Consider the following 17,983-nt stretch of genomic DNA (forward strand, 5'->3'; position numbering starts at 1 on the left):
GAGTCTGGGTTTTTGGAGCTGCCCAGTCCAGAATAGTCTGGGAGATAGTGGGAGTGGCTGAACTTGGCCTCCACCTACAAGGTGTCCCAAGTAAACCACAGTTCCCTGCCCTATCTGGCAATTGGATGCCTTGATAGAGAGGCCTGCAGATTGCAGAGCCTTCAAAACCTTCTTCAGGTGGACCAGGTGATCCTGCCAGTTGGAGCTAAAGACAGCAATATCGTCAAGATAAGCTGCACTGAAGGACTCCAAGCCAGCAAGGACTTGATTCACCAACCTTTGGAAGGTGGCAGGGGCATTCTTTAAACCAAAGGGCATAACAGTGAACTGATAATGCCCATCAGGGGTGGAGAATGCTGTCTTTTCTTTTGCTCCAGGGGCCATTTTGATTTGCCAGTACCCTGCTGTTAAGTCAAAGGTACTTAAGAATTTGGCAGCCCCTAATTTATCAATCAGCTCATCAGCTCTAGGAATGGGATGGGCATCTGTCTTGGTGACAGAGTTAAGTCCTCTGTAGTCCACACAAAACCTCATCTCTCTCTTTCCATCTTTGGTGTGAGGTTTGGGGACTAAGACCACTGGGCTAGCCCAGGGGCTGTCAGAGTACTCAATTACTCCCAATTCCAGCATCTTGTGGACTTCCACCTTGATGCTTTCCTTAACTTGATCAGACTGTCTGAAGATTTTGTTTTTGACAGGCATGCTGTCTCCTGTGTCCACATCATGGGTACACAGGTGTGTCTGACCAGGGGTTAGGGAAAAGAGCTCAGCAAACTGTTGCTCAGCAAACTGTTGTAGGACCCTCCTACAGTCAGCTTGCTGTTTGCCAGAGAGGGAGTCTGAATAGATCACTCCATCCACTGAGCCATCTTTAGGGTCTGATGAGAGGAGATCAGGGAGAGGCTCACTCTCAGCTTCCTGGTCCTCATCTGTTACCATCAACAAATTCACATCAGCCCTGTCATGGAAGAGTTTTAGGCGGTTTACATGGTTGTGCCTAGGTCCACCAGGTAGGTGACCTGACTCTTCTTTTCCAGGATTGGGTAAGGGCCACTCCATTTGTCCTGAAGTGCCCTGGGAGCCACAGGCTCCAAAACCCATACTTTTGCCCTGGTTGAAATTCCACCAGTGCAGCCTTTTGGTCATACCAACACTTCTGGAGCTGTTGGCTGGCCTCAAGGTTTTTGCTTGCCTTTTCCATGTACTCTGTCATCCTTGAGCGAAGGCCAAGTACATAGTCCACTATGTCTTGTTTAGGCTCATGAAGAGGTCTCTCCCAGCCTTCTTTCACAAGAGCTAGTGGTCCCCTTACAGGGTGGCCAAACAGAAGTTCAAAGGGTGAGAACCCTACTCCCTTCTGAGGCACCTCTCTAAGCGAAAAGCAGACATGGCAGGAGGACATCCCATCTCCTTTTGAGTTTTTCTGGGAGCCCCATGATCATGCCCTTTAATGTCTTGTTGAATCTCTCAACAAGGCCATTAGTTTGTGGATGATATGGTGTAGTGAATTTATAAGTCACTCCACATTCATTCCACATGTGTTTTAGGTATGCTGACATGAAGTTGGTACCTCTGTCAGACACCACCTCCTTAGGGAAGCCCACTCTGGTAAAGATACCAATGAGGGCCTTGGCTACTGCAGGGGCAGTAGTCGACCTAAGGGGAATAGCTTCAGGATACCTAGTAGCATGATCCACTACTACTAGGATGTACATGTTTCCTGAGGCAGTGGGAGGTTCCAGTGGACCCACTATGTCCACACCCACTCTTTCAAAGGGGACCCCCACCACTGGAAGTGGAATGAGGGGGGCCTTTGGATGTCCACCTGTCTTACCACTGGCTTGACAGGTGGGACAGGAGGTGCAAGACTCCTTAACCTTCTGGGACATGTTGGGCCAGTAGAAGTGGTTGACTAACCTCTCCCACGTCTTGGTTTGTCCCAAATGCCCAGCAAGGGGAATATCATGGGCTAAGGTCAGAATGAACTCTCTGAACCCCTGAGGCACTACCACTCTCCTAGTGGCACCAGGTTTGGGATCTCTTGCCTCAGTGTACAGGAGTCCATCTTCCCAATAGACCCTATGTGTTCCATTTTTCTTGCCTTTGGACTCTTCAGCAGCTTGCTGCCTAAGGCCTTCAAGAGAGGGACAGGTTTCTTGTCCCTTACACAACTCTTCCCTTGAGGGTCCCCCTGGGCCCAAGAGCTCAACCTGATAAGGTTCCAGCTCCATAGGCTCAGTTCCCTCAGAGGGCAGAACTTCTTCCTGAGAAGAGAGGCTCTCTTTTTCTTGTTGTGTTACAGCTGGTTTCCCAGCTGACTTTCCTTTTCTCTTGGGAGGCTGGGCCTTTCTTCCAGACTCCAGCTCTACTTTTTCACCCTGTGCCTTGCACTGTGCCCTTGTTTTGACACACACCAGTTCAGGGATACCCAGCATGGCTGCATGGGTTTTCAGTTCTACCTCAGCCCATGCTGAGGACTCCAGTTCATTTCCAAGAAAACAGTCTACTGGGATATTTGAGGAGACCACCACCTGTTTCAGGCCATTGACCCCTCCCCACTCTAAAGTTACCATAGCCATGGGATGTACTTTAGTCTGATTGTCAGCGTTGGTGACTGGATAAGTTTGTCCAGCCGGGTATTGGCCAGGGGAAACCAGTTTCTCTGTCACCATAGTGACACTGGCACCTGTATCCCTCAGGCCCTCTACACTTGTCCCATTAATTAAGAGCTGCTGCCTGTATTTTTGCATGTTAGGGGGCCAGGAAGCCAGTGTGGCTAAATCCACCCCACCCTCAGAGACTAATGTAGCTTCAGTGTGACACCTGATTTGCTCTGGGCACACTGTTGATCCCACTTGGAGACTGGCCATTCCAGTTTTAGCTGGAGTGGAGTTAGAAGTGGTATCTTTCTTGGGACAGGCCTTGTCTCCAGTTTGGTGTCCAGACTGACTACAGCTACGACACCAGGCCTTTTTGGGATCAAAGTTTTTACCCTTGTACCCAGAATTGTTTTGTGAAGAGGCTCTGGGCCCACCCTCCTGTGCAGGTTTTTGGGGGCCTGTAGAGGAGACTTTACTATTTTTGTTTTTGGCTGTCTCACCACCCTTCCCCTGGGGAGGTTTTGTGACCCCTTTCTTTTGGTCACCCCCTGTGGAAGTTTTGGACACCCTAGTCTTGACCCAATGGTCCGCCTTCTTTCCCAATTCTTGGGGAGAAATTGGTCCTAGGTCTACCAGATGCTGATGCAGTTTATCATTGAAACAATTACTTAATAGGTGTTCTTTCACAAATAAATTGTACAGCCCATCATAATTACTTACACCACTGCCTTGAATCCAACCATCTAGTGTTTTTACTGAGTAGTCTACAAAGTCAACCCAGGTCTGGCTCGAGGATTTTTGAGCCCCCCTGAATCTAATCCTATACTCCTCAGTGGAGAATCCAAAGCCCTCAATCAGGGTACCCTTCATGAGGTCATAAGATTCTGCATCTTTTCCAGAGAGTGTGAGGAGTCTATCCCTACACTTTCCTGTGAACATTTCCCAAAGGAGAGCACCCCAGTGAGATTTGTTCACTTTTCTGGTTACACAAGCCCTCTCAAAAGCTGTGAACCATTTGGTGATGTCATCACCATCTTCATATTTAGTTACAATCCCTTTAGGGATTTTCAACATGTCAGGAGAATCTCTGACCCTATTTATGTTGCTGCCACCATTGATGGGTCCTAGGCCCATCTCTTGTCTTTCCCTTTCTATGACTAGGATCTGTCTTTCCAAAGCCAATCTTTTGGCCATCCTGGCTAACTGGATGTCCTCTTCACTGGAGTTATCCTCAGTGATTTCAGAGAGGTTGGTCCCTCCTGTGAGGGAACCAGCATCTCTGACTATGATTTGTGGAGTCAGGGCTTGAGAGGCCCTGTCTTCCCTAGATAGGACTGGTAGGGGGGAATCACCCTCCAAGTCACTATCATCATCCTCTGTGTTGCCATCCTCAGAGGGGTTGGCTCTTTCAAACTCTGCCAAAAGCTCCTGGAGCTGTAGTTTGGAAGGTCTGGGGCCCATTACTATTTTCTTTAGTGTACAGAGCGACCTTAGCTCCCTCATCTTAAGATGGAGGTAAGGTGTGGTGTTGAGTTCCACCACATTCATCTCTGCACTAGACATTATGCTTCTAAAAGTTGGAATACTTTTTAAGAATCTAAAAGTAGTTCTAGGTTCCAATTCAAACTTTTACCAAACTTTTAAACTCTAAAAGAAATGCTAAACAGGATCTAACACAAGGCCCTAGCAGGTCTTTTAAGAATTTAGAAAAAAAATCAAATTGCAAAAACAATTTCTAATGACAATTTTTGGAATTTGTTGTGTGATCAGGTATTGGCTGAGTAGTCCAGCAAATGCAAAGTCTTGTACCCCACCGCTGATCCACCAATGTAGGAAGTTGGCTCTGTATGCACTATTTCAAAGTAAGGAATAGTATGCACAGAGTCCAAGGGTTCCCCTTAGAGGTAACATAGTGGCAAAAAGAGATAATACTAATGCTCTATTTTGTGGTAGTGTGGTCGAGCAGTAGGCTTATCCAAGGAGTAGTGTTAAGCATTTGTTGTACATACACACAGGCAATAAATGAGGAACACACACTCAGAGACAAATCCAGGCCAATAGGTTTTGTTATAGAAAATGAAAATGTCACTTACCCAGTGTACATCTGTTCGTGGCATCAGTCGCTGTAGATTCGCATGTTTTGCATAGCTCGCCATCTGGTGTTGGGCCGGAGTGTTACAAGTTGTTTTTCATCGAAGAAGTCTTTCGAGTCACGGGACCGAGTGACTCCTCCTTTTGTCTCCATTGCGCATGGGCGTCGACTCCATCTTCGATTGTTTTTTTTCCGCCATCGGGTTCGGACGTGTTCCTGTCGCTCCGAGTTTTGGAACGGAAAGATAGCTAATTTCGGAAGATTTTAGGTGGAGGCGAGGGAGGAGGTGTTACCTTTTGTGCTGTTTGTTGCTGAGGAGTAAACTGAAGCGTTCTCTTTCGTTTGACAGGTGGAAGGGTACTGATCTTCCCAGTCCCCTGCTGGATAAAGATACGCTTTTGCGTGTGATCCACGTCAGTGGATTGCAGTTCTTGTTCAAATCTATGTTTCTTCATTTGTGAAGACATAGAATGCGCTTCAGTATAGGAGCCTGAAACAGGGTCTGATGTCGCTTTTTTCGGCTCCGAAAACCCTGTTGATTGTTTTTTCGGCTCCGAGGTAACCTTCCTCTTTTTCTGTGCCGAAAATTCTTGGCCTCTATGGTCTTCGGCGCCACTGTCTCGGCGTCGATCCGTGTCGACACCGAACTCTCGGTGTCGATGCTTCTGTTTAGCACTCTCTCGGTCCCGAGGAGGCTGCGTGCCGGTGTCTCGACCGAAGTCGGACGATCTCGACACTGAATGGGCCTTTTTCGGTGCCGATTGTTGGTCACCGAGAATTTGGGTGGAGCCATGGCCGGTTGGCAGTGGCGTCCCCTGGGCCTTCTTTCCTTTTTTAAGTTCTGATCTCGACGTCTTACTCACAGTTTTTGTAGAGTCTAGCTCGTCGGAGTCTGAATCCTGGATGGAAAAGGATTCCTCCTGTTCCTCTTCTGTCTCGAACTGTCGACGCTCCTTTGGCGTGGACGCCATCTGCAGTCTTCTCGCTCGACGGTCGCGCAGAGTTTTTCGGGACCGGAACGCCCGACAGGCCTCACAGGATTCTTCGCTGTGCTCGGGTGACAGGCACAGGTTACAGACCGAGTGTAGGTCCGTATAGGGATATTTGTTGTGGCATTCGGGGCAGAATCGAAACGGGGTCCGTTCCATCGGCGTTGTTCTCCACGCAGTCGGGCCGACTAGGCCCCGACGGGGTGCCGAAATCTACCCCGAAGCGCTTCGATGTTCAACGCGTCGTCGTATGTGTCTATCTCGAACCGAAACTCGGAGCGACAGGAACACGTCCGAACCCGATGGCGGAAAGAAAACAATCGAAGATGGAGTCGACGCCCATGCGCAATGAGCACAGAAGGAGGAGTCACTCGGTCCCGTGACTCGAAAACACTTCTTCGAAGAAAAACAACTTGTAACACTCCGACCCAACACCAGATGGCGAGCTCATGCATACCATGTGTATCTACAGCGACAGATGCCATCGAACATATATTTTCTTAGTTTATTTTAAGAACCACAGGTTCAAATTCTACATGTAATATCTCATTTGAAAGGTATTGCAGGTAAGTACTTTAGGAACTTGGAATCATTACATTAGCATGTATACTTTTCACATAAAACACAATAAGCTGTTTTAAAAGTGGACACAGTGCAATTTTCACAGTTCCTGGGGGAGGTAAGTTTTTGTTAGTTTTGTCAGGTAAGTAAATCACTTACAAGTCTCAGGTTTGGGTCCAAGGTAGCCCACCGTTGGGGGTTCAGAGCAACCCCAAAGTTACCACACCAGCAGCTCAGGGCCGGTCAGGTGCAGAGGTCAAAGAGGTGCCCAAAACGCATAGGCTTCAATGGAGAGAAGGGGGTGCCCCGGTTCCAGTCTGCCAGCAGGTAAGTACCCACGTCTTCGGAGGGCAGACCAGGGGGGTTTTGTAGGGCACCGGGGGGGACACAAGTCAGCACAAAAAGTACACCCTCAGCAGCGTGGGGCGGCCGGGTGCAGCGTGCAAACAAGCGTTGGGTTCTCTGTAGATTTCAATGAGAGATCAAGGGATCTCTTCAGCGGTGCAGGCAGGCAAGGGGGGGGCTCCTCGGGGTAGCCACCACCTGGGCAAGGGAGAGGGCCTCCTGGGGGTCACTCCTGCACAGGAGTTCCATTCCTTTCTGTGCTGGGGGCTGCGGGTGCAGAGTCTTTTCCAGTCGTCGGGAAAGGGAGTTCAGGTAGTCGCGGTCAGGGGGAGCCTCGGGATTCCCTCTGCAGGCGTTGCTGTGGGGGCTCAGGGGGGACAACTTTGGTTACTCACGGTCTCGGAGTCGCCGGAGGGTCCTCCCTGAGGTGTTGGTTCTCCACCAGTCGAGTCGGGGTCGCCGGTTGCAGTGTTGCAAGTCTCACGCTTCTTGCGGGGAGTTGCAGGGGTCTTTAAGTCTGCTCCTTGAAACAAAGTTGCAGTTCTTTTGGAGCAGTGCCGCTGTCCTCGGGAGTTTCTGGTCTTTCTTGAAGTCGGGCAGTCCTCAGAGGATTCAGAGGTCGCTGGTCCCTTCGAAAGCGTCGCTGGAGCAGGGTTCTTTGGAAGGCAGGAGACAGGCCGGTAGGACTGGGGCCAAAGCAGTTGGTGTCTTCTGTTCTTCCCCTGCAGGGGTTTTTCAGCTCAGCAGTCTTCTTCTAGTTTTTGCAGGTAAGTAAACCACCTACGGGGTTCAAGTTTGGGTCCAAGGTAGCCCACTGTTGGGGGTTCAGAGCAACCCCAAAGTTACCACACCAGCAGCTCAGGGCCGGTTAGGTGCAGAGGTCAAAGTGGTGCCCAAAACGCATAGGCTTCAATGGAGAAGGGGGTGCCCCGGTTCCAGTCTGCTAGCAGGTAAGTAACCGCGTCTTCGGAGGGCAGACCAGGGGGGTTTTGTAGGGCACCGGGGGGGACACAAGTCAGGACAGAAAGTACACCCTCAGCAGCACGGGGGCGGCCGGGTGCAGTGTGCAAACATGCGTCGCGTTTCCAATAGAAATCAATGGGAGACCAAGGGGTCTCTTCAGCGATGCAGGCAGGCAAGGAGGGGGGGGGGGGGGCTCCTCGGGGTAGCCACCACCTGGGCAAGGAAGAGGGCCTCCTGGGGGTCACTCCTGCACTGGAGTTCGGATCCTTCAGGCCCTGGGGGCTGCAGGTGCAGTGTCTTTACCAGGCGTCGGATCTTAGAAGCAGGCAGTCGCTGTCAGGGGGAGCCTCGGGATTCCCTCTGCAGGCGTCGCTGTGGGGGATCAAGGGGGGGGGGGGTCAACTCTGGCTACTCACGGTCTCGCAGTCGCCAGGGAGTCCTCCCTGAAGTGATTGTTCTCCACAAGTCGAGCCAGGGGCATTGGGTGCAGAGTGTCAAGTCGCACGCTTCCGGCGGGAAACGCAAGTTGTTTCAAAGTTGCTGCTTTGTTTCAAAGTTGCAGTCTTTGGTGAACAGGGCTGCTGTCCTCGGGAGTTCTTGGTCCTTCTAGAGCAGGGAAGTCCTCTGGGGATTCAGAGGTCGCTGGTCCCTGGGGAAAGCGTCGCTGGAGCAGTGTCTTTAGAAGGGGGGGGAGACAGGCCGGTAGAGCTGGGGCCAAAGCAGTTGGTGTCTTCGTCTTCTCTGCAGGGTTTTTCAGCTTAGCAGTCTTCTTCTTAGGTTGCAGGAATCGGAGTTCCTAGGTTCTGGGGAGCCCTTAAATACTAAATTTAAGGGCGTGTTTAGGTCTGGGGGTTTAGTAGCCAATGGCTACTAGCCCTGAGGGTGGGTACACCCTGTTTGTGCCTCCTCCCAAGGGGAGGGGGGCACATTCCTATCCCTACTGGGAGAATCCTCCATCTGCAAGATGGAGGATTTCTAAAAGTCAGAGTCACCTCAGCTCAGGACACCTTAGGGGCTTGTCCTGACTGGCCAGTGACTCCTCCTTGTTTTTCTCACGATCTCCTCTGGCCTTGCCGCCAAAAGTGGGGCTGTGGCCGGAGGGGGCGGGCAACTCCACTAGCTGGAGTGCCCTGTGGTGCTGTAACAAAGGGGGTGAGACTTTGAGGCTCACCGCCAGGTGTTACAGCTCCTGCAGGGGGAGGTGTGAAGCACCTCCACCCAGTACAGGCTTTGTTACTAGCCACAGAGTGACAAAGGCACTCTCCCCATGTGGCCAGCAACATGTCTGGAGTGTGGCAGGCTACTAAAACCAGTCAGCCTACACAGATAGGCGGTTAAGGTTTCAGGGGGCACCTCTAAGGTGCCCTCTGGGGTGTATGTTACAATAAAATGTACACTGGCATCAGTGTGCATTTATTGTGCTGAGAAGTTTGATACCAAACTTCCCAGTTTTCAGTGTAACCATATACTCTTATGGCTACCCTGCACTTACAATGTATAAGGTTTTGCTTAGACACTGTAGGGGCACAGTGCTCATGCACTGGTACCCTCACCTATGGTATAGTGCACCCTGCCTTAGGGCTGTAAGGCCTGTTAGAGGGGTGACTTATCTATACTGCATAGGCAGTGTGAGGTTGGCATGGCACCCTGAGGGGAGTGCCATGTCGACTTACTCGTTTTGTCCTCACCAGCACACACAAGCTGGCAAGCAGTGTGTCTGTGCTGAGTGAGGGGTCCCCAGGGTGGCATAAGATATGCTGCAGCCCTTAGAGACCTTCCCTGGCATCAGGGCCCTTGGTACCAGTTACAAGGGACTTACCTGGATGCCAGGGTGTGCCAATTGTGGAAACATAAGTACAGGTTAGGGAAAGAACACTGGGGCTGGGGCCTGGTTAGCAGGCCTCAGCACACTTTCATATCAAAACTTAGCATCAGCAAAGGCAAAAAGTCAGGGGGTAACCATGCCAAGGAGCCACTTCCTTACATTATGCGTCAGTTGAAGGGACCGGAAAAGCAATCCGCCAAGCTAGGACGGAATAAACCCCAGGCAGCCAAGCCACAGGCACTTTATTTTTTGTTTATTTTGTGAACCTCTATAACGCGCTTGAGGATCCCCCAAGGGCGGTATGCAAGGGGCGCAACAGCATAAAAATGTACAGAATAAAGAGGATTATCCTATTTTCTCAAGGGTGGAAGGAAAGTTAAAATTGCATTGTATCTGTACAAAATAACGAGTTCACGCTGTTGGGCGTGTTTGCACTGTGAGCGTAGTTCGCCCACGCTGAAGTATATGGCCCACTGTGCAATTATCCATTTAACAGGGGCAGTCTGCAAGGCGTGAGAAAAACAGCCTCAAGGCGGACAACATTTACCAATCACATCAAGTGAGTTCTGAAAGGCAAGTCCACGAACGAGTTAAAGTGATGGGCGTGAGACTGGCACGGTTAAAAGGCCACAATTCTAAACAGGTTAAAGCGCTTGCACGCTCTAACTAAAAGCTGCCCTTTCTATTTCCATGCAAACTCCAGTTTTCATATCACTAATCTCAAAAGTAACACGATCAAAGTATTATGTTCAGCAAACTAATGTCCTTCATAGCAAGGGGTTTTGAGTTGAAGGTGCCCTCACCAGCTCCACAGTAACACTGTGATGCTTAGGGTATGTACACTCCCCACAACTGGTGAGTGGGTGATAAAGATGAGATGCCAGAAGACATGCTGCCTAAAGGAACACTACACAGACAATCATCAGATCTGCAGCAGGTATTTAGGGAGATATATTGTGCAGGAACCATAAAAACATAATAATAGAACGAAAAAGGGAAAACAGTAGCTTGGACTGTATATTATGGATGTTTCAGTAAGATTTATGATGAATATAAGGTTTATCTGAATGAGTAGAAGAATCTTGTGATTATATCGCCCACCTCCAAATACTCTGGTCCAAAGAATACAAATCGAGTGAGTGTGACCCCTTGCTTTTGTAGGTTAAAAACAAAAAAAACAACAGTAGTGTTGTCCATCTGGACCAGGAATCCCTTCTGCTGGATAAGGGGAAGGAACACCCTAAGAGCCAGCTGTATAGCTAACAGCTCTAGGTGACTGATGTGGAGACCCTGCTGTGAGGTGTCCACACCCCTTGTATGGTGCGGTACTGTAAGTGCGTTACCCAGCCACGCAGTGATGGTCTTCTCTGGAACTCAGTCAAGAAAAGGCTGCCTCTGCAATGTTGCTTACATTCCACCACTGCAGGGAGCAACGAGTACTGCCCAAAATCAACACTATATCTCCCAAATGACCTTCCGCCTGTGACCACTGCAATGCTAAGCAGTGCTGTAACAGACGCATGTGTAATCTAGTGCGAGGGACTATGGCAATGGAGGATCCCATCAAGTCAAGTAAGTGCATTACTGCCCTGACTGGTACTAGACGTTCTGGCTAAAAAGGAGACATCAGTGTTTGGAATGCGTGCACCCTTGCTGGCCTGGGATAATCTTTCCCTACGAGAATGGCCCGAAGAATGGCCCGGAGGGGCTGGGTGGCATTTTGATGCATTTATCAAAAAGCCTAAGCTATGAAGGAGCTGTATGGTGGTCTGTGTGTGCACTAGGCATGCTGTTGCGTGGTGCTCCTGATCAGCCAATTGTCTAGGCAAGGAAAGATGTTCTCTTGCACCTTTTGAGGTGAGCTGCAACCACGGCCAGACACCTGGTGAACAGACTAGAATCTGTGATGACCCCGAAGGGCAGTACTTTGAACTAATAATGTTGACCATAAACCCTGGGTATCTTCAAAGAGCAGGGTGGATGGGTATATGGAAGTAAGCAATTAAACAATTAAACAATGGTCCTACAGGGGGAAGTAAAACCGTTGTCTTCCTGGTAAACAATTTTTAAACAATCTTCAAACGTCAAAATTGTCAACAATTCATGTTTTATTATCTCTTTATTAAAAAACACAGTTATTCTTAATTATGAATTCAATCCTTACGGTGCTCCTATAGTGATGGCGCAGTGAAAGTGAATGTAGTGAAAAACGTTTGTGCAAATGTGCTCTGTACAATATAAACAAGATGTGGTTAAAACAAATTCTCTGCGCTCTTCTATAAGCGGACTCATATTACTCCAGAGGTCCAGAACTCACTTTTTAGTCTCTCAAGCAAAATCCACACTATCAAATTGTCGACGTTTCGACCCCATTTATGTCATCGTATTATGTCTCAGGGTGATTGTTTAATCATCTAATCCTCCATTGACTCTAGTCGTCCTCCGGTATGAAAAACAAACCATAAGGAGGTACAGGGAGTGGACAGACAACTAGGATCCAAAGTCAACGGAGGATGAGATGATTAAACAATCACCCTAAGACAGAACACGATGACTGAATGGTGCTATCTATAGCAAACTAACAGTCCTGATGATGACCCCGGATAGACTGATCTACATAAATGGGGTTGAAACGTCGACAATTTGATAGTGTGGATTTTTCTTGAGAGACTAAAAAGTGACTGGACCTTTGGAGTAATATGAGTCTGTTTATAGAAGATTGCAGAGACTGAGTCCGCACAGAGCCTCCCTGCACCAACACCCGGAGTACCCAGTCCGTTGCAATCACCAAGGCTTGTTTAGTATTCAGTCCAGACAACAACACAGACCGACCAACGAGCGATGTCAACAATACCAAAGTTAGCACCAAGAATGGCCCTGCTGCCTTGTTTTCCCATCACGAAGTTAACCCCGATAAGGGAGAATCTCTGACACCAGTGCCCTGCCAGACAAAACACCTCTGCACCACAGCCTCACAGCCAGAGTCTGTGTCTGTGTCAACCCCATAGCCCCAGAGATCCTCCAGAACTGAGCCCTCCTTTCGGTTCCGATGGATTGGTCTCCAAGTCCCCACTAGCAGCATTTTCTTCTTACAGGTTTGTCAAAAGACTTCAGGGGTAGTGCTCAAAGCTGCCTTTGCGACCCGCACCTCTGCACCAGGACACACCAGGGTAGGTGACCTGAAACTGCTGATGGTTCTAAGGACCTTGACCCCTACTTATCTAAAGTCCAGAAGACCAACCCTGTAAGTCGTTTTGCAAGTGACACTGTGCAGTGAGTTTCCCCCATGGGATAACATTACAGTGTTTGAGGCTCCTGCTTCTAATCTATCAACTGTATTTTCTATGTTTGAATATTGCTAACTCGAAAGGTTCTTGCCTGATGTTGAAGATCTAGGTGTCTAAATTAATAATAAGCTCTGTTATTGTTCTAAATTGGGTTCAAGTTTCTTCTTGAGCATGCGTCATTTATTGACTGTGTTCAACAAATGCAAAGAGAGCATTTAGGTTTATTTTTAACCTGTTAAGGGAATAAAGGCCGCCTGTACTATCTGCACAGTTTAACCCTACATTTGGTTCACTGCACAGATAACCAGCTTCCTACACTGCAAAGCTGTTGTCCATCTGCAATAAATGCTCTGGTAACAGATGAACACTGTTTTGAGTTGCCCAGTGGCAAATCTATCAGGCGAGTGGAGACTGTTCATGTAAGCATGAGAAAGGTCTCTCAATGTAGCACAAGTTTTTTTTTTAGGACTGCCATGCTCCCGATGTGCTTGAAGACAGCTGTTGAGGCTAGATGAATTGCTGAAAGCTCCAGGTACTTGATTTGATACCTCTGGAATTGTGAGGAACAGATGATGTGTACAGTGACACGATGGAGGTAAGCTCTCCAATCTATCGGCGAGGCATCCTCTGCAATGGTCACCTGAGGAGCAGGGTTGAGGAAAGCCCCGCAGAGCAACAGGCTGCTATCCCAACAAAGGAGAGCATACTACACAAGCTACATCCAACTGACGATCCCCCAGTCAGGGATAAACCAGACTTCACTTGCTTGTTATCAGTTTAGGAAGAACCTGGCCTGGCACTTCGGGCTGAAATATTATTACAGCAGGGTCAGGATTGATTTGCATTTGGCTGGGTACAAACTAAGGTGGCATGGTGGGCAAAAGAACAGTGGGTTGGATTGCTACCCACAGCGAATGCCAATGATTAGTCTTATGGTAAGCATTCCTCCCAATACCTTTTGTGTGTTTAATGTACTGCTTTAAGTGGCAAGAGTATGTATGGCCAGACATCGTACCAAGCTACGTCCAACTTGTAAACTCCTATTAACAAAAACCTGGTCTGGGGTTGTTTATGTCTGGTTCAGGGAGGACATGGCCTGTTATTTCGGGCTGGGGTGTTCCTATTAAAGCACAATCAACACTGATTTGCATATGGCTGGATCCAAACTGAGGTGGCATGGTGGGCAATAAAACACAATGGGTTGGAATGGCACAGAGAGCGTTTGCTACTGGTTAGACTTCCTGCAAGCATTTCTTGCATCACCTTTTGTGTGTTTGTTTGGCTTTTACCAACACTAAATCCTCACATGTTCTTTCCTGGTGAAAGACCGAAGGATGTACGCTAAGAAGGGCTGGACCTTCTTGGGTATTGAGTGGTGGGAGTATATTCCTTTGCTGCAGTGGTGTAGGGCTACCAGACTGATCTTATCTTTGGCTAGGAGCACCTACACCTCCTCGTTCAACAGTCAAGGACGGCCTGGGCTGAGGAGGAACTACTAAGGTGAAATGGGTGGTGGTGTAGAACTCTAGACAGTACTTGTGCTGCACTACAGACCACCTCTTTGTCGTAGGTAACTCTCTCCCATGGGGCAGTGGGTCCAACTCAACGGCCCCTAAAGAACAAGTTACTTAACTTCGATAACGTCTTAACTGGTAGAGAATAGCTGCAGATTCCTTATCCTAGAATACTTCTCAGATGCCAGATTGTTTCCAGAAAATCTTGAGCAGTACCTCTGTGCATTGGTAGGTGGCAATTATCGGCTCCGCATCTTTCGTTCACACCAGACGCGATGTGTGCGGTGTTTATATGGGTGCCACCTCAGCACGCTTACATCAGTTTCTTTACGTGACTCTCCACGCTAGAAGCAAGTAGCCACATCAGAAGGCCAGTTGACCCATACGCAGAAACTAAAAGCCTACACAGACCGTTTTAGGCAGAAAGCCAAGTAGGCAGAAACGGGGAGGCTCAGTAAGAAATGTGCAGCGTGGTAAGAGTCTCTACTACAAGGCATTACTCAAGGTAACTGATTTGTTCATCTCACAGAGACTAATTGCCACAGATTCCTTACCTCAGAAATAGATACCAAAGCAATATTTCCCTGGAGGTGGGTCTGCAAACTGGTTCAGACCAAAAAATCCTGGATGACCTAAAACGCAAAGTACTCATGACAAACCTTTCTGGGGCCGGGCAATGGAGCCTCTCCTCCTTGGAGGGGCGAGGCCGGAGCAAAGAAGGTCAGTGACACAAAGATTTGCCCAGCGTTGAAAAGTGTCACTACCTTCGGCAGAATGGAGGAACAGGTGTGGAGGACCAGTCTATCTGGTAAGAAGCTGGTATACAGAGGGTGAACAGACAGGGCATGCAGCTCACTGACCCTCCTGTCCAATATGATAAAGGCTCAATTAGGGCATAACAAAAGGCTGGGAGTGTAGGAAAGTACCTTCTTTTTGGAATGGTCACCCCCACTTTTTGCCTGAAGTCAGTGTGTTTTGACTCTTCGATCGGGATCCTGCTAAGCAGGGCCCCAGAGACTGTGCTCTCTCCTCTAAAATTTGGTTGCTTATGACCTAGCACACCCCACAACTGGCATACTGGTGCCAAAAAAAATCAGATAAGGCTGAAACCTGCAGGTTTATTAGGGGACATCCCTAAGGCACACTATGAGTATATTTGCTTGAAAAAAGCTTGAAATAACGTTGGGGGGGGGGAGGGGGAACAGCCAAACAATGAGTCCAGCCAAACCTGCACTGAAAGAAAGGAACTAATGTCAGCACACTGGGGTGGAGCCTATACAGGCACCGTGAATGTAACATTTGGTGCAGACTTCTACAATGCAGACCCAATAAGCGCCACCTACCAGCGCCCAAAGGTACTGCTTAAGATTTTAAGATCCAGTCTGATGCTTGGAGAATATTCAATGGTAACAAAACTGTAGCTAGAAGTCCATATCAGATAAACAACTTACTTACCTTCGGTAACACTCTTCCTGGTGGATATTCAATCTTATCACCAATGCCACACCTACAGAATATTTACAATCCACTGAGGGGGCACGGACAGGCTTGGCTCCCTTAGGTGGAGTTTTGCTCTATGTCAAAGGTGGGTTTTGAATCAAGTGATACCAGTGAACAGAGTAGGACTCAATGTCCAATGCCTTTCTAGGCTAGACTGTGGGCTTAATGACAGACTCCCCAGAAGCAGTAATCTGCTTCGGTCGGGGGTCGATTGGAAGACCAGAAGACTGACCCTGATTCACCTACAGCATGGCTGGGGGCCTAGGCAAAGGCCTAGTCTTCGGTCTTGAGTGCATTCAGGCTGGCCGGCTCAGTATCAGCAGTGTAAGAGCACACCCTCTTTAGGCCCCCATTCACATGGGCAGCAGAAAGCCAGAGGGGCCTTCTTCTTTCTCCTTGGATACAAGTAGATCTTCTGGCTCAAAGCTGTCACAGGTCTTTCTGGAGAGGGAAATTGCTTGGTGTTGCATTATATGCATCCAACGCCTCTCTCTGGTGTGAGTGGGTATTCTTACACTAAAAAGCAGGCATTGCAGGAAGTATTTTCAGGAAAATACCTAGGCTGCACATTCTGGAATAGTCTGACCAGTAGTACTTGGTGTTGCGCGCGGGGCAGAAGTGAAAAGGTGCCTTTCTGCAAGACCCTCAAAAAGTCAACTGCAGATGGTTGGTGTAGGTATCCAGTCACGATTCACTGAGAAGTCAACAGAGGCAGTGCATCAAAAGAAGCTTGGACATAAACAAAGAGTCCTCCAATCAGGCGCTGGATAGACAATAATTGCTTTCAAAAGAAGTGAGTTTGCAGAATCTATGGCTGGTCACAAAGAATCTGGCAAAGAAGGCATCAGTTCCAGAGCTGGCTCTTGAATGTCCAAACACAATGGCAGAAAAAACACAATCTGAGCTGAAGTCTTTGCCTCAGAGCTTTGTGGACTAAGGGAGACGTCACAGGCCTTGCGATTTGAAATGTCTTCGAAGATAATCAAGTTGCAAACGTATAGACCTAACACTAGATGGAAGAAATATGCAAAGCAAGTGTGGCTATGAATATATTTCTTTGTATACTTCTAGGGCTCTGCACTGGCTCTGTATAAAAGCTTGTGTCACTTAGGACTGCCTGTCTATAACATGGGTGCTTTCACTGTCTAGCACCTGACCATACCATTTAATGAGTAAGAACAACTGATGAATCCTCCCTTCAGCCCCTTCGTAACAACTCGTGATTACATCTCTGCCCTAAAGGTTAGATTTAGCAAAGGTAAATGACTGTTTGCAGTTCAAGTCACAGTCATCAGGAATAACAGTCAAAAATCTATTCAGCCCTGTTCTAGTTTAACCACCTTTTAACATCTGCCTGCTCAAGATTATTTTGTTCTGATTCAGTTAGGTCACCAGTGCAATATTCAATAATGCTTCGTGAGTCAGCCTGTGTTCTTTCAGAGCAGGAATAGACTCACCACCTACACACAACAGCCTCAAAAACATCAATTTAATTATTGTTTTAAAGTCAAATGCATGCAGTCCAATCCTGTTGCCTATATTCCTGTTTTATTACATGTATCATACTCCAAGGTCAATTGGCCGGTAATGAACAGTGTCATGATATGTGGGCCATCATCTATTACAAATCGGGGGCATCTGCTACTTTAAATTACTGTTAAATTGCTTTCCCAATTGCCTACTAACACACCCATTTATCCCATGTGTAGAAAAGTCTGAAGCCATTTTCTAGAAGTACCCCCTCCCCCTCAATAATTAGATATGGTGCGTTTTGTATGGATTGGTACTTTCTAGAAAAAGCAATTTTAGATCTCAACACAAGCAAACTAAACTATCCTTAGAGAAAGTCGTGGTCATAGAGCTCTTAAAAGGGCAGTACTCTTAACTCCCATTTCACATTACAAATGGTCTTAAATGAATCAGAGCACCAATGGCTCGGTGGACCAGTATACTCCCATCCTTAGAAGTTTGCATTCTAGTGTGTCCAATCAGCCTTTCTTCCTCATGGATGCCAGTAAACTAATTACCAATTAGTTGGATAACATATATCCAAAAACAGTGCGAGGAAATTCCCTCAGGACGAATGGATGCAAGTTATTAATATATAACCCATTTTGATTGCGCATAATAGAGCATGCATATTTATGATGGCACGGACCAGTGGTGTATCTAGGAGCTGCGATCCAGCTCAAAGGACCTAACAAGGATTACAACTTGTGACCAAGGTTAACCACAGATTCGTAAACTCGATCTACTGAGCCACCGGACCTGGCTACTAGAAATGCACTGCATGCTTCTGTTTTGCTA

At 48.0% G+C, this 17,983-nt stretch overlaps 1 protein-coding gene across 1 annotated transcript in view; it reads right to left on the bottom strand.

Annotated features, from left to right (window-relative positions):
• DNAJC7 (DnaJ heat shock protein family (Hsp40) member C7) overlaps positions 1-17,983 on the bottom strand; it is a 356,596-nt gene that overhangs the window by 140,830 nt on the left and 197,783 nt on the right. The window lies entirely within an intron of this gene.

Source organism: Pleurodeles waltl, chromosome 6 (genome assembly GCF_031143425.1).
Source record: "Pleurodeles waltl isolate 20211129_DDA chromosome 6, aPleWal1.hap1.20221129, whole genome shotgun sequence".
Taxonomy (NCBI): Eukaryota; Metazoa; Chordata; class Amphibia; order Caudata; family Salamandridae; genus Pleurodeles; species Pleurodeles waltl.